Below are 23,269 nucleotides of genomic sequence, written 5' to 3'. Positions count from 1 at the left end.
GGAAGAGTAACAGTGACATGAACACAGCCAGAAGTGTCAGTTCAAGAACAGTTGCATATATACCACCTGTATTTGATGCTTGATCAGGCACAGCACAAAAGCTATCTTGTAAATAACTAGGGCTGTCAAACAATTAAAAAATTAAGCATGATTAATCACACTGTTAAATAGAATATCATTTAAATATTTTTGGATGTTTTCCACATTTTCAAATATATTCATTACACTTTGTATTCTGTGTTGTAATTGAACAGTGCTCACTTTATATTTTTATTACAAATATTTACACTGTAAAACAGTATTTTTCAATTCACTTAATACAAATACTGTAGTGCAATCTCTTTATCATGAAAGTTGAACTTATAAATGTAGATGTACAAAAAACCTGTATTCAAAAACAAAACGTAAAACTTTAGTGCCTACCAGTCCAATCAGTCCTACTTTTTGTTCAGCCAATCACTCAAACAAATTTGGTTACCATTTGCAGAAGATAATGCTGCCTCCTTGTTTACAATGTCATCTGAAAGCAAGAACAGGCCTTTGCATGGCACTGTTGTAGCCAGCATTGCAAGATATTTACATGCCAGATGAGCTAAAGATTCATATGTCCCTTGATGCTCCAATCACCATTCCAGAGGACATGCGTCCATGCTGATGATGGGTGCTGCTTGATAACAATCCAAAGCAGTGTGGACTGATACATATTCATTTTCATCATTTGATGCAGATGCCACCAGCAAAAGCTCAATTTTCCTTTTTGGTGGTTTGGGTTCTGTAGTTTCTGCATCAGAGTGCTGCTTTTCTAAAACTTCTGAAAGCATGCTCCACACCTCACCCTTCTCAGATTTTGGAAGGCACTTCAGATTCTTAAATCTTGGGTCAAGTGCTGTAGCAATCTTTAGAAACTTGACATTGGTATCTTTGCATTTTGTCAAATTTGCAATGAAAATGTTCTTAGAACCAATATGTGCTGGGTCATCACCCAAGACGGCTATAACATGAAATATATGGTAGAATGTGGGTAAACAGAGCAGGAAACATACTGAACTTCTTGGGGGAGAATTGTCACAAATTTAATTAACTTTTTTTAAATGAGTGTAATCAGCATGGAAGCATGTCCTCTGGAACCATGGCTGAAAAGAGGTATATGAATCCTTAGTGCATCTGGCACGTAAACATCTTGCCATGCCAGCTACAACAGTGCTATGCAAACATCTTTTCTCACTTTCAGGTGAGATGGTAATTAAGTGGGAAGCATTATCTCCCGTAAATGTAAATTAACTTGTTTCTCTTCATGATTGGCAGAACAAGTAGGACTGAGTGGACTTGTTTTACATTGTTTTATTTTTGAGTGCAGTTAGGTAACAAAAAACTACATGTGTAAGTTGCATTTTCATGATAAAGAAATTGCACTACAGTACTTGTATGAGGTGAATTGAAAAATACTATTTCCTTTATCATTTTTACAGTGCAAGTATTTGTAATCAAAAATATAAAGTGAGCACTGTACATTTTGCATTCTGTGTTGTAATTGAAATGGATTTGAAAATGTAGAAAAACATCCAAAAATATTTAATAAATTTCAATTGGTATTCTATTGTTTACCAGTGCAATTAATTTGAGTTAAATCGCTTGAGTTAACCGCGATTAATCCACAGCTCTAGAACACACACACAAAACACCACATGGGAATCTGATCTTGAATTATGGAAGTACAGTCATGTGGCCATGACATTAATCATGCCTAGATGCAGGAGGAAAGACCAAGGAGCATATAAATAAGTACCTCATTTGTTTTCCAGGATGAATACTTTAACTAGTATTTGCTTCCCCTCTATTTGAATGGCAGGAAGTAGAGGCACGTGCAAGTATCTGATTATTTTCTCAAAGTTAGAGTATTTTCATAGTGTCATGAAACTAGTTTTATCCCACATTCCTATACATACAAAAGGTATGTCACATTGACAATCAAACTCCTTCTGAAGACTCCCAATTGCTTTAACACGATTACGGTTTAGTTTTCCAAAGTAATATGCTGGAACGTTAACAGTTAGATAAACTAAGAATGCCCCAAAGTCAGGAATGATGTGAATTACTGACCATCACAAATATTAATGCCAATATCTGTACTTTGCTTGAATGAAAAAGTTTAACCCCTATCAGACTGAATTTCACCTTACTAGATAAAATGAACAGAACTGGGCAATCAAGTGATCCTTCCCCCATTATCCTGACCCAGTTTCTGCCAGTCAGAGGCTTAGGGACACCCAAAGCATGGGGTTGCATGCTTGACCAACTTGGCCAATAGCCACTGATGGACCTATCATCCTGAACTTGATTTTTTTTTAACCCAGTAGTACTTTTGGCCTTCACCACATCCCGACAATGAGTTCCACAGGTTGACTGTGCATTGTGTTACCCAATTAATGTCTGACCCCCTGGTTCTTGCCCCTTTACAGTACACAAACACTCCCCTATTCACTTTCTCCACACCATTCGTTATTTTAATAGATTACTCTCATATCCACCCTTAGTCATCTCTTTTCTAAAATAAATGGTGCCAGTCTTCCTATTTTTTCCTGATACGGAAGCTGTTTTGTAGCCCTAATAATTTTTATTGCCCTTCTCGGCACCGTTTCCAATTCGAATATTTTTTTTCAGATGGGATGACCAGAACTGCACACAGTATTCAAGGTGTGGAAATAACATTGATTTATAGTGGCACTGATATTTTCTGTATTATCTATCCCTTTCCTAATGGTTCCTACTGTTCTTTTGACTGCTGCTGCACCCTGAGCAGATGTTTTCAGAGAACTATCCATGATGACGCCAAGATCTCTCAAGTGGTAACAGCTAATTTAGACCCCATCATTTTGTACATAAAGTTGATTTTTTTCCTCCCCACATGCATAACTTAGCACGTAACACTGACTGTCATCTGCTATTTTGTCACCCAGTCACAGGAGATCCCTTTGTAACTCTTTGCACTCAGTTTTAGATTAATGATCTAGAGTAATTTAGTAGTCTCTGCAACTTTGCCACCTCACTGTTCACCCCTTTAACATTATTAAATGATATGGGAAAACAGGACAGGAACCAGTACAGATCCTTGGGGGACCCTGCTATTTCCATTGTGAAGACTGATCATTTAATTCCTGTCTTTTGTTTCCTATTTTAACCCGTTACTGCTCCATGAGAGGCCCTTCCTTATCCATGACTGCTTACTTTGCTTAAGAGCCTTTGATGAGGGACCTTGTTTAATGGAGCTTTCTGCAATCCCAAGTACACTACATGAACTGGATCACCCTTGTCCACACATTTGACACCCTCCCCCCTCCCACCAAATTCTAATGTATTGGTGAAACATTATTTTCTGTCACAAAAGCAGTGTTGACTCTTTCCCAATATACATGTAGCTGATAATTGTTCTTTTCTATAGTTTCCAATCAATTTGCCTGGTACTGAGGTTAGGCTTACAGATCTGAAATTGCCAGGATTGCCTGTGAAACCTTTTATTGAAAAATCGGCATCACATTGGAGAATAACTAATCTGGTACAGCGCCGGATTTAAGCGATAGAATATGTACCAGTTAGTTCTGCAAGTTCATATTTCAGTTCCTTCAGAACTCTTGGGTGAACGCCATCTGCTCTGTGATTTACTGTTTAATTTATCCATTTGAGGTCAGAGGAAGTTTTGGAACAATTTGCAACAGTTCCTCAGATCTGTCTCCTAAAAAGAATGGCTCGACGGGGGTGGGGGGGGAATCTCCCCTACATCCTCTGCAGAGAAGACAAATGCAAAGAAATAATTTTGTTTCTCTGCAATGGCCTTGTCTTCCTTGATTGCTCTGTTAGCACCTGGATTGTCCAGGGGCCCCACTGCCTGTCTGGCAGACTTCCTGCATCTAATGTACATTTAAAAAAAGAGAGATAGTTGTGTGTCCTTAGCTAACTGCTCTTCAAATTCTTTCTTGGCCTGCCTTATTACACACTTTTACATGACTTTTTCCTCACTAGCATATGACTTCCAGTTTTTAAAGCATGCTTTTTTGCCTCCAAATGCCTCTTACTCTGCTATTTAGCTGTGGTGTCATTTATTTGGTCCTTTTTTTATTTGGGGGATACAATTAGTTTGAGCCTCTACTACAGAGTTTTAAAATAAGCCAGCAAACTGCTTGGAGACTTTCACTTGTGACAATTTTTTAGTTTCCATTTCATTAGCTCTCATTTTTTGTGCAGTTCTCCTTTTTGAAGTTAAACACTACTGAAAATTGCCTCTCCCCTTGTGGGTTCCGGGACAAGCTGCTCCAAGAAGCAGTCATTTATGAGGTCTAGAATTTTTTTCTCTGCATCCCTGCCTGAGATAGCATATACCCAGTCAATATGAAGATATTTGAAATCGCTCATTATTATTGCATTTTCTTCCTTTGTAGCCTCTCTAATCTCGCTGAGCATTTCAGTCACTATCCCCAACCTGGTCAGGTGGTCTGTAGTATATTACTCCTGCTATACTCTTATTGTTCAAGCAATTTCTAGCCATAGATATTCTATGGTACAATTTGACTAAAGCTTTTTTACATAGTGCTACTCCCCCATCAGCACAATCTGTCATTCCTATATATTTAGTACCCTGGTATAACCCCATCCCTTTGATTCTCCTCATTCCACCAAGTATCTGTGATGCCTATTAGATCAATATCCTCATTTAATTCCAGGTACTCTATCTAGCTCACTCATCTTATATACAAATGCAAGAAGTCTAAATTCTAAGTACTTGCACATTTGCCTTCATGTGTTGTATTTAAATGGGACTGTTTCCCCTTAGCCCCTACCTGTCCTTTACCAATTTCTTTCCTAGCCTCTTTAATAAATTCCATCCCTAAGGAATGTCTCTGCCTACAACATGTGCTCTTTCACACCTGTGCTTTCCAACAATCCTTAGTTAGAAAAAATTCTACAACCTTTCCACTTTTACAGGCCAGCAGTCTTGTTCCACTTGGTTTAGGTGGAGCCCATCTTTCCGAGCTCCTAATAAATCTCAAAAAAAGCGTTAGGCCCATCTAACAAGATAAATCAATTAACAACAGGATACCAAGGGAGGAGACAGTTGACAAGAAGGAACCCAGGAAACAAAACCTGCTACAAACCCCGGTGCCAACTCTGTCCACATATCTAGTCAAGGGACACCATCATAGGACCTAACCACATTAGCCACACCATCAGGGACTCGTTCACCTGCACCACCACCAATGTGATATGCCATCATGTGCCAGCAATGCCCCTTTGCCATGTACATAGGCCAAACCAGACAGCCTCTACACAAAAGAATAAATGGACACAAATCTGACATCAGGTTTCAAAAAGGTAGCTACTATACATGCAAGGTTTATATGTCCCTTATGGCTAAGCCAAACTAAGCAGCTTGGAGATTCCTTACTTATGCTTAAAAATATTACCTACTCGGAATTCCAAGCAGCATAGCGATACAGTTCCTTCTTGTCAGACATTGTTATTCCCCTCCCCCAGAGTTCAAGCTGAGGGGATGAGTTTAATGTGCATGTCAGGTCCCATCTTTGTGGGTGTTGCGGGGGAGCAATCAAAGTCTCTCTCCTTTGATGCTTCACAATGGCTCATTTGGTTACAGTGGGCCTTGTTGTAAGCAGGACCAGCACTTTACATTATTAATGCTTCTTTCCTGTTTGGTGAATTACACAATTAGAGGTTTACAATGCAAACACTCAATACATCTCTATACTGTGGGCTACAGATGTTGTAAGGGAGATCAATACATGGAGCATCCTACAAGGATTTCATCAAGTCTGAACACTATACTCATTCTTGTCAACTCAACATCTATTTTAACAATGCTAACACACAGGTGAGCCAGTATGGCTTTCAGCTACACATCTGTCAGTGTTCACTGAGGCCTAGGGGTCTGTCAGCATCACAGCTACTATGGAGGTCCTGGACTTCAATCTCTTACCTAGCAGCCTACATTTGGTCTTCAGGATCACTCTCCTACCTTTCTCCACGTCAAAGTACCCACGGGTACCACAACCACAGGCTTCCCCCAGCACTGCCTCTAAGTCTGTCTAGAAGTCTTGTGAAGTCTACAACCTTCACACCAAGCAGGCAATCTACCATGCCCTTCTCCAGTCATCACAAATCCAATTATTATTACCTGGCTCGTCCTAGTAACAGGGGTCTCTATGAAGGGGTATCTTCAGTGCAAGGGGATACCATGACATCTGGAAGGAGGCTCCCAACTATGGGTTTATTTCCCTCTGCTCCAGCTTGATGGTCTCCTCCCAGACTTTAATCCTCACCAGCACAGAGGCTGCCGGACTGTGGATGGGACCATTCTATTTTGTCCCTGAAAGCCTTATCTACTACTTTGTATCCCTTAGCTTCTTCAGTTCAGACTCTAGCCTCAAGAGCCTGTACTGTGTCTGAGCGCTATGAGCCGTTTTTACCATATGCACACATACACAACCTGCCCACAAGGCAGGTAATCCTTCATGCTGCTTTCAGTGTAATATACAGGAAAGCCTGCACTGCTGCTGGACTTCTGCCCGCATTATTTTTACTCTTGCAGGGTCCTCTTTTTGGGTCGGGGGATGTGATATTGGTTTAAGTTTAGAGTATTCTAAACATTGCATTCCCCATCAACTGCCTCAAACTCTCCTGTTAGCTGCTCCTGTTTCTTAACTCCTCTGATTGCCTAGGAGCTGGCTTTTTAAAGCAATGTTTTCTGAGTTAGTGTTTCTCCCCCCCCCCCCCAATCAGAGAATCTAAAGGGGTTAGAGAGCCAAGGATAGCAGGAAAGAGCCTTGTTAGTAAGCTCTCTGCCTAGCCTAGCAGGCTGCGCAGCTCATCACACCGTCCTGCAAACCAACAGACCACTCTATAAGTAAGCAAGCAAACTAAAAGACAAGTTATACTTAAAAGGAGCAGCTCCATCTCTCTACCGGAATGACAGCACAGATAGTCTCACACCAGCAATGAAGCAGAGAACTGCAACGGCTATTAAATTGATGGTCATAAGCCTAAGAGGAGTGAATTCTTCTGAGAAGCCACCTTTTAAGTGTGAAGAGGGTTAAACCACTAGCAGACATGATACCCTAGTGCATATCATCACTAGACTAGCATCTCCAACTTTGCGTTATAGTTAATACTAGAAAATGCCCGTTTTGTTCTGCCCAAAAATATAACAGTTCATAAGGTAAGCTGCATTAGACACTGACCAAATTAGATTTTTATAAGAACATTTCTACTCTGAAAATTACTTAAATGCCATCCTCTTACACAAGTCCATCCTTCAGTCATCTACCTACTTAACTGAAATGTTTCCACTGTTTTAATCCTGCTAGTGCTAGAGCCAACTCTACCAAAATGCAAGCTGAATTCTATTCCTTCTCATGCAACAGATTTACTAAAAGCCCACCATTTACACCTGTACAACCCTCATACTTTTCATGGGGTTTCAGAGGCATAACATAGGAGCCATAGGATCTGCAGAACCTTAAGTATTGGTGCTGGAGGAGAAGGAATGAACAGGAGTTGAATTTCTAGCTAGGTTTTTACATGCCATACATCCAAGTGCTGGGACTTTGTATTAAACCAGTATTGCACCTAGCTGAAAGCTAGTTTTTCAGTTTTCTGACTGGGCTTATTGGATATCCTTTTCTGCAAAATGGCTCTCTCCTACATGAAGTTTGGAAATGTTAGCTTCAATTAAACCTACTTCCATGAGCAAATCAGATTTTCCATTCTGGTGAGAAAAGGGGCATGTTTTCTTGAAGTATGTTTGGTTTCAAACTAGTGGAAAAAAGTCAAGGAAGAGTGGCTTTATGCCAATTCTGGTATTTCTACTGTATATAGTTTTAAACACCTATGCATTTTTGTAGAATCAGTTCTGCTTCAGTTTCCCCTCCCCACAAACGAAAATTATGTTTTCCATCAAATACATTGACTCCTGCTTACTGAAACCTTACCAAGAAACTCCAGCTCAGACTATAGTTAAAATCCATTCTGAAGACATAAGTGGCTGTTACAATATAAAACTGTTTTTCCAAGAGTTAACCCTTAAACTTTGTAATTGCAAATGAGAGCATTTATATTTTAGATAGGCTTTTAGCATCCACTTCAGAATATGCCAAACTGAAGCCATGATATATGCTCCTAAGCTCCAGCCTGCAGCTAGCTCCAAAAACTGAGTGCTTTTGCTAAGGTATCCTCCCCCAACCCCAGGTTTTGAATGCAAGACTTATCAACTTGTCCTAGTTTTGGACCAGAGAAAAGCATAAATGAGTATGCTTTACTTTCATATGTGTCAGAAATTAGGTCCTGTCTCACTCCATGACGATGTTAAACTTTTGGTCAATTTAAAAAAAACTGAAGCATTAAAATGATCTAATACTTTTACTGCAAATACTTAGAGGCAACAAAGCAAACAGGATCCTCCACAGGACAGTCACACAACACTAAGGATCAGCTAACTTAGGTACAGCCACAGACAGATGAGCTCGAGAAGCAATCATGTTTAAGCCAAAACTGTAATCTATCTGGACACCGACGTGACAATTTTACCTTCAGGCATGTCACTCACTTTGAAAAGCGATCCTGACAAAAAGCCATATACACAACTTTTAATAGGCTTATTTACATGAGTAACAGTCAAGTGTATATTTGATTGCTGCCCTCACATGCATTTCCAGATGTAGAAAATGAGTTTGCAAAATACAGATTCCTGAAGAGAAGACTAAGTAAGGTCATGCAAAGTATGTATTTCAACATGTTCCCTTAACTGACATACGTAACGACCTCATTAACACCCAGGTTCAATGCTCTTTGCTATAATTTATAAATCTATCCACAAGGTAACATTCCATTTACTATAAATATTTAAGGCACCTGTCATGACAAAGTAGTGGTTGTGCAAGCACTCAAGAACTCCACAGTTAAAAACAAACCTTTTTACAGTTTGCAGTCTATAATTTAATCAAGTTCCTCCCACATGTGTTGCCTCCTTTTGCTAGCAGGACAGAGTGAGACAGGGTGCTGACACTTATCTCTACTTGGCAATGCACTCCATTAACTTCCAGTGTGATATAATGAGGGGGGGTAGCTCTCTTTTATGGACACCCAGCCACCAGTCAGTAGCTACAGAATCCTCCTTAGCAGCTGTACCCTAATTGCCTTAACTGTAAAGGGTTAAGAGAAGCTTAACCTGAATTGGCAACTGACCAGGGAACCAATAGGGAGGCTGTACCCTTTCAAATTGGAAAAACCGCTGGGGGGAGTTTCTTTGTCTCTCGGGCTGGAGAGAGGGGAAGGCAGCAATAAGCTGTAAGGTTTAAAACCAGGTACGGAAAATCATCCACATCATACCTAGAAACCCCTCATTTGGAACCCCAGATTGTAAATAGCACAGGAAAAGTTAAGACAGATGCAATTAGGAACCTTTTTGGTTTGTGGATTCCTCCGTGCTAACCCCAGGTGCTTTTATTTTGCTTGTAACCTTTAAGCTGAACCCCAAGAAAGTTATTTTTGGTGTTTAATCCCTAAAGCCTGAGTTTCCAGATGTGTTTCTTCCTTTAATAAAAAAAATTTACCTTTTTTAAAAAGAATCCTTTGATTCCAGAGTCCTTAGACAAGGGGTTGGTCTGTGCTCACATTGCTAAGGCAACTGGTTGGTTTTTTTATTCTCAAGCCTCCCCAGGAAAGGGGTGGGGGAGGGAGGGAAATAGGGATTCCAAGTGACCCTTCCCTGAATATTTGTGAAAACTCACTTGGTGGTGGCAACAATATCTGTCCAAGACAGAAGATTGTGCCTTGGAAGAGTTTTAATCTAAGCTGGTAGAAGATAAGCTTAGGGGGTCTTTCATGTGGGTACCCCAGAGTTCAGATTTGGGGGGGTATACCTGGACATCCAGTAAGAAAAAATAAATGCTAAGTTTTACATGTCTGACACTCAACTCTATGATATTTGACTACAGCTATCTATTTCCTCAAACATGAAGTAGATGGCTAAAATAAAGTTGAAAAACAAAGTCACAATTTTCCAGCCACTTCTTGCAATCAACATTTAACTTGCACTTGTAGCTTAGTTGGAAAAAAAAAAAAACTTTAAAAAAAGACTCTCTTCTAAAACTCAGATGAGCTCTGACATTTTAGTTGTCATCTTTGGTTAGATTTTCAGTTCTGCAGTTGTTACAGTGGAGGAGAAAGTTTTAAAGCACATTTTCAGCAGCTGTAGATCCCAGAAGCTTCATATGTATTTACAAGTTTCTTACATGCTGGGGCAAATTAGCTTAAGTTTTCCATGCGACTAGACTCTCACTGGAGGGAAAAAAATTTTACTCTTCCCTTTCTGAAGACACAATTTAGTCTTATTTGACATCTGGAAAGAATCGGTTCACTCAGTTTCATAGTTTGAGTTACCATACTATGCCGTCGTGTGTGTAGTTCTCATCTAATTCAAGGGTCATGAAACTTACATTTTTCTGTAGATGTGCATGTTAAAATTTTGGTTTTAATTTAAAAGACAATTAGTACAAGGCATTTTAACCCATCAGATACAAGTTTACATGTCAAGGAAGAGGAAGAAGCCAATTTGATATTACAAAGTCTCCCAACAGTTACATGTTCTTCCCTTTCCTCGGTTATCATAACAAGAATGAAGAGTACTGATTGAATCTGTCCTAGGACCAACACTAACTGTTGTCAGTTATCCAACATTTCATCCTGCACTGGGTTATTTAGCAGCAAGTATCCAAAGACGATTTCCCATTAAAACATGAAGTTAATTTAGAAACTTGGGCCCAGATAATGCAATGACGACATCTACCTGGGCAGATGCTATTACAAGATCAAAGCTGAAGTTTCTAGGAAAAACTACTGAATTTTAAAACCTGTTTTCTGCAAAGTTACTAGCATCTTACCTTGCTATATTTGTGTTTTAAAATCAGCTGACTATGTTTTGAGTAAAGAGGACAGGAATAAGTTTAAAACGCTTTTTAAAACCCAGCCATTTTCAGACCAGTCTATTCAGCTATTCCACTGTTATGCTGTAGTTAATATAAACCAAATGAGTACTGAGAAGCCAATAAAAGAGGAAGGAAAATCCACACTGGTACAACTTCCTTATCCCCATCCATTTATATTCATACACACTGCAGTTTTAGTATTTAACAGGAAAAGGACAATCAAGAAAGAAATAGCACTCTACCGCAGAAGTCCCCATAGCATTTAGATGTAAAATATTGATGTATTGAATAGGATAGTGACATTTTCTCTTGTTCTTGTGCTGCACAATATTCATTAGGAAAAGACTTGATATTTAGAAGTAGAGCATTTCCCCCCCCCCTTTCTAGCCCCCACTAAAATGACCCCTTTTAGAGGGCAAATTTCTTCAACAGAAAGAAGCTATTTGGCCCAACATGACTGTTCAGAAACCCTAAAGCCTACTTTTATCATAGAGCTCAGTCTTCTTCTCACGTGCATCTAGGTGCCTTATAATCTCCACTTCAGTTTTCTTCCTAGTCTCTGTGACAGGTTCAGTCAGAGGCCCCCTTTGGACTGTCACCTGACATCTGAGTCAGGTTTTCCCTGCCAGCTTGGGACTCCAGAACCCTGCCTTGTTGAGCCAGATAGGCTAGCCAGACAACACAGACCCAGGTCTGGCCCACACCCCCAAAGCTGCAGACTTTAACCAAAAACTGCTCAGTAGGTCATCTCTCTCAAACACCCAGCTCCCAATGGGATCCAAACTCCAAATAAATAAGCTTTATAGAGTAAAACGGATACAGGATAACCTCAAATTGTCCGCCCTCTGTAACACAGAGATATGCACAGCTGTTTGCTTCCCCAGGTATTAGTCACTTACTCTGGGTTCAATAATAAACAAACATGATTTTATTAAGAATAAAAAGTAGGATTTAAGTGGTTTCAAGTAATAACAGAAAAAACAAAGTAAGTTCCCAAGCAAAACAAAACATACACACAAGTCTAAGCCTAATACATTAAGAAACTGTTTACAGGTAAATCTCACCCTCAGATGTTCCAATAAACTTCTCACAGACTAGACTCCTTCCTAGTCTGGACCCATCCTTTCCCCGGTACAATTCTTGTTAGTTCCAGATCAGGTGGTAACTAGGGGTTCTCATGACTGGCAGCCACCTCTGTTCTGTTCCACCCCCTTTTATAGCTTTGGCCCAAAGTGGGAATTTGTGTGTCTCTCTGGGTCCCCACCCTTCCTCCTAAATTGAAAAGTACCAGATTTAAGATGGATTTCAGTATCATGTGACGTGGTCACACGTCCTGTGAGACCCCAGCCTCCATTCTTCCTGGGCTGGCTTACATGAACACAAGAAGGTTTGCAAGTAAACAGAGCCATTTACAACCAATTGTCCTAGTCAATGGGAGCCATCAAAAGCATACACTTTGCATAATTACAATAAGACCCCAGAGATACTTTATATTTCTAGCTTCAGATACAAGAATGATACATACAAATGGAGGAATATATTCAGTAGGTTATAACCTTTGTTATGATACCTTACAAGAGACTGTTTGCATAAAGCATGTTCCAGTTACATCATATTTACACTCATAAGCATATTTCCATAAAACACATGGTGTGAAATGTCAGTCTCTATTTGCTACTTTGTATAGCAGCGGTCGACAACCTTTCAGAAGTGGTGTGCTGAGTCTTCATTTATTCACTCTGATTTAAGGTTTCACGTGCCAGTCATACATTTTAACGTTTTTAGAAGGTCTCTTTCTATAAGTCTATAATATATAACTAAACTATTGTTGTAGGTAAAGTAAATAAGATTTTTAAAATGTTTAAAAAGCTTCATTTAAACCTGAATTAAAATGCAGAGCCCCCCCAGACCAGTGGCCAGGACCCGGGCAGTAGGAGTGCCACTGAAAATCAGCTTGCGTGCCGCCTTCGGCACGCGTGCCATAGGTTGCCTACCCCTGTTGTATAGCAAGTATATCTTGCTTCTATACCATCTTTGACAGTGAGCTCAGATCCTTCAAAGTAGGAAGAGTTATGCTTGATTAGTGCATTGACAGGAGACTTCTACAAATATCCAAGGTGCCAACTTAAGAGGTGCTAGCAATTAAGTAGGTGGCATTCCTATGAACTGTACTGAATATTCTATCATGAACAAAACTGTTCAATAAGACTAAAAGCAAGGATTTACACTGTCAGCTTTAGACTTAGCAGCACAAGCAACTCAGCAGTGCACTAGAAGCTATAAACAAGCAGATTTGTATGCTTACACCAGTTTTTATTTTATTTAGTGTACTTGACTTGTGATTCCAACCTTTAAGAGCATATTTTGCTCATCAGTTCTATGATCATGGGTTAGCTTATTGACTGCATGTTTACACTCTTTATTAAAAGTCAAGATTTGAACTACAGTAGTATTCAGACCACAGTCACCATCAGGGCCCCACTAGGCCAAAGTCTGTTCAATTACATAGTAAGAATCTCTGCCCTGATCAGTTTACAGGCTACAAAACTTGATCTTACAGAAGACAGCCATAAAGAGGGAATTTCATGGGTTTAAAGAGTTGTTTTTTGTGCTTAAAGTTTTTGAAGCAAAGCGTCAAAGATTCGGTGATGTATTACTTAAGTGGAATGTTAGCATTATCAGAATTTTCCATTGTTAATATAACTTGCTAGAACAAATGTCCTTTAATAATTTTCATGCCAAGATAATTCTCTTACTGGTTGATTTGTTTAGTGTCTGACTTCCAATGTGCTCTCATTTTGATAGCCTTGAGTAACAAATGACAGGCAAAGTGATTAAGGGCCAGATTCTGCCAGCCTTGGTTTGTATAGTACCTCAGGCCACATCTACACTATAAACTTCTACCAGCATAGCTATGTCAGTCTGAAATGTAATTTGCAACAGACACAGCTGCGCCAGCAAAGTGCCCTAGTGAAACAAAGTTATACCAGCAAGACCGCTTTTCTCAGTACAGAATTTCACTTGGGGGCTGAAATATATTGGCAAAGGTACAGTTTTGGGGGTATATCTGTATGTGCAACTATAAGCACTTTGCCAGTATAGGACACTGGTATAGCTATACTAGCAAAGCCTTCCAAGCATAGACCTGGCCTTACTCTGTAGTCTCATTGCCTTGAATGGGGTTACTAACAGAATAAGTGATTACTCAAAGCAAATAAGATTGCAGAATCTGGCTGTAAGTGTGCAATACTTTTCCAGTTATATTTTTATAAAAGCTCTCAGGTTTGGAACAGTACCAGTGACATAGGGAAGGGTAGGAGAGACGTCCTGGAGGCCAAATTTAGGCTGCTAGGAAAGAGACTGAAATCCAGGACCTCTATGGTGGCACTCTCAAAAATGCTTCCAGTTCCACGCGCAGGGCCAGGTAGGCAGACAGAGCTTCAGAGTCTCAATGCGTGGATGAGACAATGGTGTAGGGAGAAGTGGTTTAGATTTATTAGGAACTGGGGAAACTTTTGGGATAGGGGGAGCCTATACAGGAAGGATGGGCTCCACCTAAACCAAAGTGGATCCAGACTGCTGGCACTTAACATTAAAAAGGTTGCAGAGCAGTTTTTAAACTAAGATGGGGGAAAGCCAATTGCTGCAGAGGAGCCTGTGGATCAGACAGACTTCTCTTAGAGGAAAGTCTATTAATAGAGATTCTCTAGGTTTTAGTCAGGAGGAGAGGATGGAAGAGGATAAAGTATGGGCCAGATCAGATGAGAAAATTCACATAAAAAAGAATGACACATCGGAAAAGGGCAGACAAATAAACAGTGACAAGTTTTTAAAGTGCTTGTACACAAATGCTAGAAGTCTAAATAATAAAATGGGTGACCTAGAGTGCCTCGTGTTAAAGGAGGATATTGATATAATAGGCATCACAGAAGCCTGGTGGACTGAGGACAATCAATGGGACACAATCATTCCGGGGTATGAAATATATCATAAGGACAGAACAGGTCATGCGGGGGAGGGGGGAGGGGGGGAAGAGAGAAAAGAGTGGCACTATATGTGAAAGAAAATGTAGAATCAAATGAACTAAAAATCTTAAACGAATCCACATGTTCCATAGAATCTCTATTGATAGTAATTCCATGCTCTAATAAGAATATAACAGTAGGGATCTATTATCGACCATCTGACCAGGCCAGCGATAGTGATGATGAAATGCTAAGGGAGATTAGAGAGGCTATCAAAATAAAGAACTCAATAATAGTATGGGAATAACTGAAATCCCCCACTGACTGGGTACATGTCTCTGCATTTCGTCCTGAGGTGACAAAATTTCTCGATACTTTAAATGATTGCTTCTGGGAGCAACTGGTATAGGAACCCACAAGGGGAGAGGCAATTCTCGGTTTAGTCCTGAGTGGAGTGCAGGATCTGGTCCAAGAGGTAACTATAACAGGACTGCTTGGAAATAGTGACCATAATATAACATTTAACATTCCTCTGGTGGGAAGAACCCCTCAGCAGCCCAACACTGTGGCAATTAATTTCATAAAGGGGAACTATGCAAAAAGGAGGAAGTTAGTTAAACAGAAATTAAAAAGGTACAGTGACTAGAGTGAAATCCTTGCAAGCTGCATGGACACTTTTCAAAGACACCATAATAGAGGCCCACCTTAAATGTATACCCCAAATTAAAAAACACAGTAAAAGAACTAAAAGAAGAGCCACCGTGGCTTAACAGCCATGTAAAAGAAGCAGAGAGAGATAAAAAGGCATCTTTTAAAAAGTGGAAGTCAAATACTAGTGAGGTAAAGAGAAAGGAGCATAAACACTGCCAAATTAAGTGTAAAAATGTAATAAGAAAAGCCAAAAAGGAGTTTGAAGAACAGCTAGCCAAAAACTCAAAAGATTTAAGTACATCAGAAGCAGGAAGCCTGCTAAACAACCAGTGGGGCCGCTGGATGATCGAGATACAAAAGGAGCACTTAAAGACCAAAAAGTCATTGCGGAGAAACTAAATGAATTCTTTGCTTCGGTCTTCACAGCTAAGGATGTTAGGGAGATTCCCAAACCTGAGCCATCCTTTGTAGGTGACAAATCTGAGGAATTGTCAGAGATTGAAGTGTCATTAGAGGCGGTTTTGGAATTAATTGATAAACTTAACAGTAACAAGTCACCAGGACCAGATGGCATTCACCCAAGAGTTCTGAAAGAACTCAAATGTGAAATTGTGGAACTATTAACTATGGTTTGTAACCTGTCCTTTAAATCAGCTTCTGTACCCAATGACTGGAAGATAGCTAATGTAACGCCAATACACCTCTACCCCGATATAACGCTGTCCCCTGGAGTCAAAAAAATCTTACCACATTATAGGTGAAACCGCATTATATCGAACTTGCTTTGATCTGCTGGAGTGCGCAGCCCCACCCCCCCTGGAGTGCTGCTTTACCGCGTTATAGCCAAATTCATGTTATATCGGGTCGCGTTATATTGGCGTAGAGGTGTATTTAAAAAGGGCTCTAGAGGTGATACCGGGAGTTACAGACCAGTAAGTTTAATGTCAGTCCCGGGCAAATTAGTTGAAACAATAATAAAGATAAAATTCAGGGCTTTGGAGCTGTGCTCCAGCTCCACTCCAGCTCCAGGCAAAAACCTGCAGCTCCACACTCCAGGCTCTGATCCAAAGCCCTGAAAATTGTCAGACACATAGAAGAACAAATTGTTGGGCAAAAGTCAACATGGTTTCTGTAACGGGAAATCATGTCTTAATCTATTAGAGTTCTTTGAAGGGGTCAACAAACAGGTGTACAAGGGGAATCCAGTGGACATAGTGTACTTAGATTTCCAGAAAACCGTTGACAAGATCCCTCACCAAAGGCTCTTATGTAAATTAAGTTGTCATGGGATAAGAGGGAAGATCCTTTCATGGATTGAGAACTGGTTAAAAGACAGGGAACAACAGGTAGGAATAAATGGTAAATTTTCAGAATGGAGAGGAATAACCAGTAGTGTTCCCCAAGGGTCAGTCCTAGGGCCAATCCTATTCAACTTATTCATAAATGATCTGGAGAAAGGGGTAAACAGTGAGGTGGCAAAGTTTGCAGATGATACTAAACTGCTCAAGATAGTTAAGACCAAAGCAGACTGAAGAACTTCAAAAAGATCTCACAAAACTAAGTGATTGGGCAACAAAATGGCAAATGAAATTTAATGTGGATAAACGTAAAATAATGTACACTGGAAAAAAATAACCCCAACTATACATACAATTTGATGGGGGCTAATTTAGCTACAACAAATCAGGAAAGAGATCTTGGAGTCATCGTGGATAGTTCTCCAAAGACATCCATGCAGTGTGCTGTGGCAGTCAAAAAAGCAACAGGATGTTAGGAATCATTAAAAAAGGGATAGAGAATAAGACAGAGAATATCTTATTGCCCTTATATAAATCCATGGTACACCCACATCTTGAATACTACATACAGATGTGGCCGCCTCATCTCAAAAAAAAGATACTGGCATTAGAAAAGGTTCAGAGAAGGGCAACTAAAATGATTAGGAGTTTGGAACGGGTCCCATATGAGGAGAGATTAAAGAGGTTAGGACTTTTCAGCTTGGAAAAGAGGAGACCGGGGGGAGGGGGGAGAGAAGAGGAGAGATGATAGAGGTATATAAAATCATGAGTGGTGTGGAGAAAGTAAATAAGGAAAAGTTATTTATTTGTTCCCATAATAAGAACTAGGGGCCACCAAATGAAATTAATGGGCAGCAGGTTTAAAACAAATAAAAGGAAGTTCTTCACACAGCGCACAGTCAACCTGTAGAACTCCTTGCCTGAGGAGGTTGTGAAGGCTAGGAGTATAAAAGGGTTTAAAAAGAGAACTAGATAAATTCATGGAGGTTAAGTCCATTAATGGCTATTAGTCAGGATGGGTAAGGAATGGTGTCCCTAGCCTCTGTTTGTCAGAGGGGGACAATGGATGGCAGGAGAGAGATCACTTGATCATTACCTGTTAGGTTCACTCCCTCCGGGGCACCTGGCATTGGCCACTGTCAGCAGACAGGATACTGGGCTGGATGGACCTTTGGTCTGACCCAGTATGGCCAGTCTTATGTTCTCCTTGTTAATATTTATTTGAATACATGTCTCTCTGCCTATATGGTTAAGAGCACGTGTGGGTTTTTAGGTGGACAGTCTCAAAGTGCTGAAGACTAGAATCATAATCAGAGATTGAGATTAGCAGTGCAGAAAAATGATTATCTACACCATTTCCCTCAGCAAAATGTAAGTGAAACAAATACCAAGGCTTTAAAAGCATACTTGACACTTATGCCTGCCAGTCAAGTTACCACTACACCCCTGCAATTTAGAAGAATAAAACAGATTATCTTGTTAATAGGGTTTAAAATGGAATATAAATACTATGTGCCATTTTATACCCTCCATTTGCAACCCCACCTATAAGGCCACTACCAGCAACCTTCATAATACCATAATTGTCTCATAATAAGTTTTATTTAAAAGTTAAATAGAAACCTGATTTCTAGGACTGTTCAGGGAGCAAGATATCTCCTGTGAATTCCACTGGTATTAATCCAATATATATTGGATAAAGAGTGTGTTAACTATAAAATAATTGATCAAAAACAACAGAAGTCAAATAATGTTTGCAGAGTGCTATGCAACCAACTCTCTTTACTACATCTTATGCCACAAAAAGGCGGTGCTGATTTCTTACATTCTATTCCCCCCCACCTGACTTCATTTTTGAGATTTTCCTTCATAACACCTGCTTCTGCTGTTATTCTGAGTTTTTGCAAGACTCTGCAGTACAAAACTGACTTTATTGTTGTCAGTTTCACTGCTGCCACAGAGATTTGAGAAACTGAAAAGTAACTCGTCTCTGATCAGTTCACTTTTGTGGCTTATGGAATCTCAGAAGCATTGGTAAAAGGCATAAGAGCCAGCAGCCCCAGAGAGGCTATGGTTTCCCTCCTCTACCCCCCTCCCCCCGCCAAGGGGCTAGAAACATTTAAATGAAAATTTAGACTGCAGCCAATAGTACTTGCTTATGAGACTTTCCTACTTACCAAGAATAGATTTTCCCCAAGCCCCAGAGTAAACATGAAATAGCTAATTATTCTAGCAAAGAAAATCAGAATGTATGAGATGTTTTGGGGAAACTATCAATTTACATTTAGTAAATCTGCCACAATGCTATGCAAGTTTCCTTTGTTCTTGTTAATATATTGTCACTGAAACCTAAGTTTGGCGAAGTGATACACCTACTAAACATGCAACATAATTATACTTCCATAATATTGAGTAGGCTATTACATTGGCTGTAGCGTAGCCAATTGATGTGGTTTAAAATAAATTTTTAAAGGCAAATTAGCATACTTTAATAGCTTGACACCAAGAATTAGAGGTGTACTAGAAGTCTGCCATAAACACATGAATTAGTATACAAGTTTGCTGGCTAGTAGATGCTCTTTAGACATGTGTTAGCAGTTACTTATCCCAAACCAAATTCCAAAGTGTTTCTTTTGCCAAGTTAGCAGTCACTAATGATTCTATACTAAATCTTGTATTTTTGTGCTTATCACTTCCTCTGTTAGAATTCTGAGGTTGCTGAAAAAGAATGCTGAAAGTTGCCAAAAAGGTCCTCATAAGCAACTTTCAGCACATATGACAGCATAACATGCTAAATCCTCAGTTTATTAGTTTGCCATGCCTCAGTTTCTAACAGCCCGTTGCACCAGCAGTAATTTCTTACATGTTAGATAGATATAAAATGTAACATGTTTAAAGACGATCACATACATGAAAATGTAATGCGCCCCATGTCTTGCAAGTTATTTTAGTCAATTGAGGGGGCATTTTCATATTTTTAAGAATATATTCAGGGATGTTGAGTGCAGTACACCTAGCAGAAGACCAAGGAGGCGTCAAAAAACAAACTGTTCTTATGGCAGTGAACATAAATACGTAAGCAAAATTTGGGCTGTAGCCATCTCCAATCTCTTTTAACACCCAGTTGCTCCTCTCTTGCCTTTCCTTAATAGATTTTATCCAGCATTACTTTCTCCCCTCCTCTCCACCCCCATTTTGTGAGGGGTTTATCTGTACATATGTTCCCATGAAGAGGTCTTGCCTCTTGTTCCCATAGAGTTTATGCATGGTGACACCATATGAAATGATTAGGTGTGCTTGTGACAGTCATCTTAGGTTTCTATCGTTCTCTCCCCAATGCTGCTTCAGTTGGTGAAACTGGACATGTGGATGACAAAATCCCTTGTGAAGGAAAAAGCAAAGCAACAGCATCGGTTCTTTTATTAAAGAGACAGTTAACTAGGGTATTCTCATCTGTTATTTGTGGACATTGTTGAAACATGTCTAGTTCTTAAGACATATATTGGTGCACCATGAAACTGCATCCTTTTCCTCAATTAGGCAGAACCCAAGCTGACTGAAAGCAAGCTCAGATGAGTCAATAATAGAATTCAGTATTTTGTCTTGCATAATCCAGTTATTTCACTCTGCCACTGGCTCTGTTTGCCAGGTGTTTTATTTTTTAGGAGTGGGAGGGAGTCACTATTATTTGTCCCTATAAAAGTGTGGGACAGAAAACAGAAGCCCCAACACTGATAATACATATTTCTAAAGTAATCTAAAGGGTGGAAATTGATACCTTTAACACGTAGAGTCACAAGAGTGAAATATGAAGGAAAATTTCAGTTAAACTTCCAGAAGGAAATCCTCAGGAGTCACTCAATATTTCCTCATTCTATTAGAACTACTCAGACTTTTGCAGAAGTTTAATATAAATTTGTTGAGGTGCCTCCTGTTCAATGAATGAAATGGGGAAGGGGACAGAAATCTACATTTCTTTTAATAGATAAAAAAAATCAGTCTAATGATAGCCCTTGTTAAACAAACTACTGTAGTATCTGCATTTCTTTCAACTACCATCTTCCTCCTGAAATTAAGCTATTCACTGTTCTGGATAAACCCCCCTTTGCATTTCAACCTTGATTAACCCCACACAGCCGACTTTAAAAACCTAGATGTGAAATGTTGCTGTGGAAACAGAGCTAGAAATATTAACAGCACATTTGGCTGCTAGATTGACATGTTTGTACAGAAAGCCAGATGTGAACATTTCTACTGATGTTGAGCACTGTATAAAGAGGTCTGTTGGAGGGGCTGTATATTACCCAACCCTCTTGTGAAGGCATCACCTGCTGTAATCATTTTCCTGGTTGAAAAGAAATTCTGAGATATGATATGAAATTTTGAGGTAATTTCCAACTCAGAAGCCATAAATGTTGATCATCAATCCCTACCAATACATTTCAATGATACTAGTACACATGCATATTCTTGCATGCAAGCCAGGATATTATAGTAAAAGAAGCAGTGCTCAGCATCAGAGTTGGTTAACGTACATCCAACTCCCCCACACTTAGCACACTTGATCAAAGACAAATGTATCCCCCACCAGTAAATCATGGAATACAAAGCTGTTGGAATTGGATTTCTGCAGGGATTCAAATATAAAATAAAAATCTCAGTATTTTTGGCTGAAGTTATGCAAATCAGTTCTCAAATACATGCAAGGCATACATATACACATACATATACACATACATATACACATACACAAAACTGAATCATTACTAGCCTAAATCCAGCAAACGGAAATGTAAAGTTTTAGGAATTTAGAAAACACATTAATATACCTTTTTAGGTCAGCGGTTCCTTCGTGAGTTCAATTCCTTCCTATGGTTTTTGTTATGCAGGACATTATAATTAAGTCCAAGGATATTAAGAGTAATACAACATGAACTACCACACAAAAGAACCACTGGCAATTAAGTTTTTACAGTAAACGGCTCTTAAATGCAGCCTAAGATGGTGATGAACACAATACCCTAAGAATTCAGTTGCTCTCACAGATCTCGGTCATTTTTTGAAGTTAAGACTAGATATTAGAAAACAATTAACACTGCATCAGAAGTACACTTAGAACAAAAAAACATTCCTACATAGATAAAATAGGCGCTCGCCATTGTTAGAGCAGAGGTGTGGGCCGCTGTTTAAACACTAGAACAATAAAACTTGAGTAACCTAGGTGGAGGATCTACAAATAAAAGCTTGGCTTAAAGCCATTTTAAAAACGAGTGAATCAAACTATTAAAACATTACAGCAAATACCCATGATTTCAGGCAACTCATTTCCAGCCTCATCCGAGTACACGCACACGCCAAACTAACAAGATCAATGATAGGAGTTTCTGGGACAAGGTCCCACCCATTCCCGCAGCGGACGGCCCGGCACGTTCACGCCAAGGCTGGCCAGGGAGCGCCCAGCTCCGGACGGCAAATGAGAGACGACCGGCGGGAATGAACGAGCCTTCCCAGCAGGGGCAGCCCCAGTGCCGGACACGGCCGTAGCGGGAGCGGGACCGGCCCCGGGAAGGGAGGGGCAGGGCGCCGGCGGCGGGAGGCTTTTAACCTTCAGGGGACGGGAATTTCAGGTCTCGCCCTGCGGGAGGCACCGACCCGCCCAGCCCCACTGGCACAAGCGGGCTGGGACTGGGGGGGGGAACCGCCTGAGGCGCCGCAGCCAGAGTCTCCGGGGAGGGGCCGCGCGGGATGAAGCCCCGGAGCGAGTTACCCGGGGTCACCGAGCCCTCCCCGGTGTGTGTGTGTGGGGGGAGGGGGCAGCCACAGGGCGCCGCCCCCCCTCGCCGCCCGCACTCACCTGCCCGGCTGTGGCGGCGGCTCTGCTGGGGGGGGGTCTCGCGCCCACCGCCTCCTCCTCCGGCCGCCGCCGCGCTCAGAGACGGCTTCGCGCTGGGCTGAGGGGGGCGGGGGAAGCGTCCGCCCAGCTCCAGAGAGACTCCGGCTCCGCGCAGGGCTGAGACCAGCACCCGCCACACAGGGCTGCTTCCGGGGGCCGGCCGGGCCCGGGTGGAACCTGCTTCCGAGGAGGGGTGGAGCCAGGCAGACAGCGACTTCCGGGGGAAACGGGGCAACAGCGCTTAGTGCTATAAGCGAAGCTGTGAGGCCGCGGCCTCTAATAGGCTGGAACAGAGGGGCGTGGCTATGTGAGGGGCGGGGCTTCAGTGGGGGACTCGGAACGAAAGGGGAGGAGCTAATTCTGCTTGGCGGGGGCGGGGTTTGGGAGGAGCTGGGAAGAAGGGAGCGTACCCAGTGTATGGGGGGACTAGGGGCGTGGCTGTGAAGTGGAGGGGCGTGGCTTGTGTTTACACTG

General features: G+C 40.9%; 1 protein-coding gene across 2 annotated transcripts in view; it reads right to left on the bottom strand.

Annotated features, from left to right (window-relative positions):
• Positions 1 to 22,977, bottom strand: part of LOC112113486 (ras-related protein Ral-A) — a 44,450-nt gene extending 21,473 nt beyond the window's left edge. Inside the window, exon 1 of one of the 2 annotated variants that reach the window (XM_024209778.2) lies at positions 22,757 to 22,977. The gene's annotated coding sequence lies outside the window, so the exon portion shown is untranslated. Of the gene's footprint in view, positions 1 to 20,680; positions 20,702 to 22,756 lie in introns of those variants that run through there. The other variant, XM_026654125.1, reaches the window with a different exon arrangement.
• Between the last annotated feature and the right edge of the window lie 292 nt (positions 22,978 to 23,269).

This window comes from Terrapene carolina, unplaced genomic scaffold (assembly GCF_002925995.2).
Source record: "Terrapene carolina triunguis isolate 2854851 unplaced genomic scaffold, T_m_triunguis-2.0 Scaffold182, whole genome shotgun sequence".
Lineage (NCBI taxonomy): Eukaryota > Metazoa > Chordata > Testudines > Emydidae > Terrapene > Terrapene triunguis.
The sequence above is the reverse complement of the archived record's forward strand: the minus strand, read 5'-3'. Positions and strand labels throughout refer to the sequence as shown.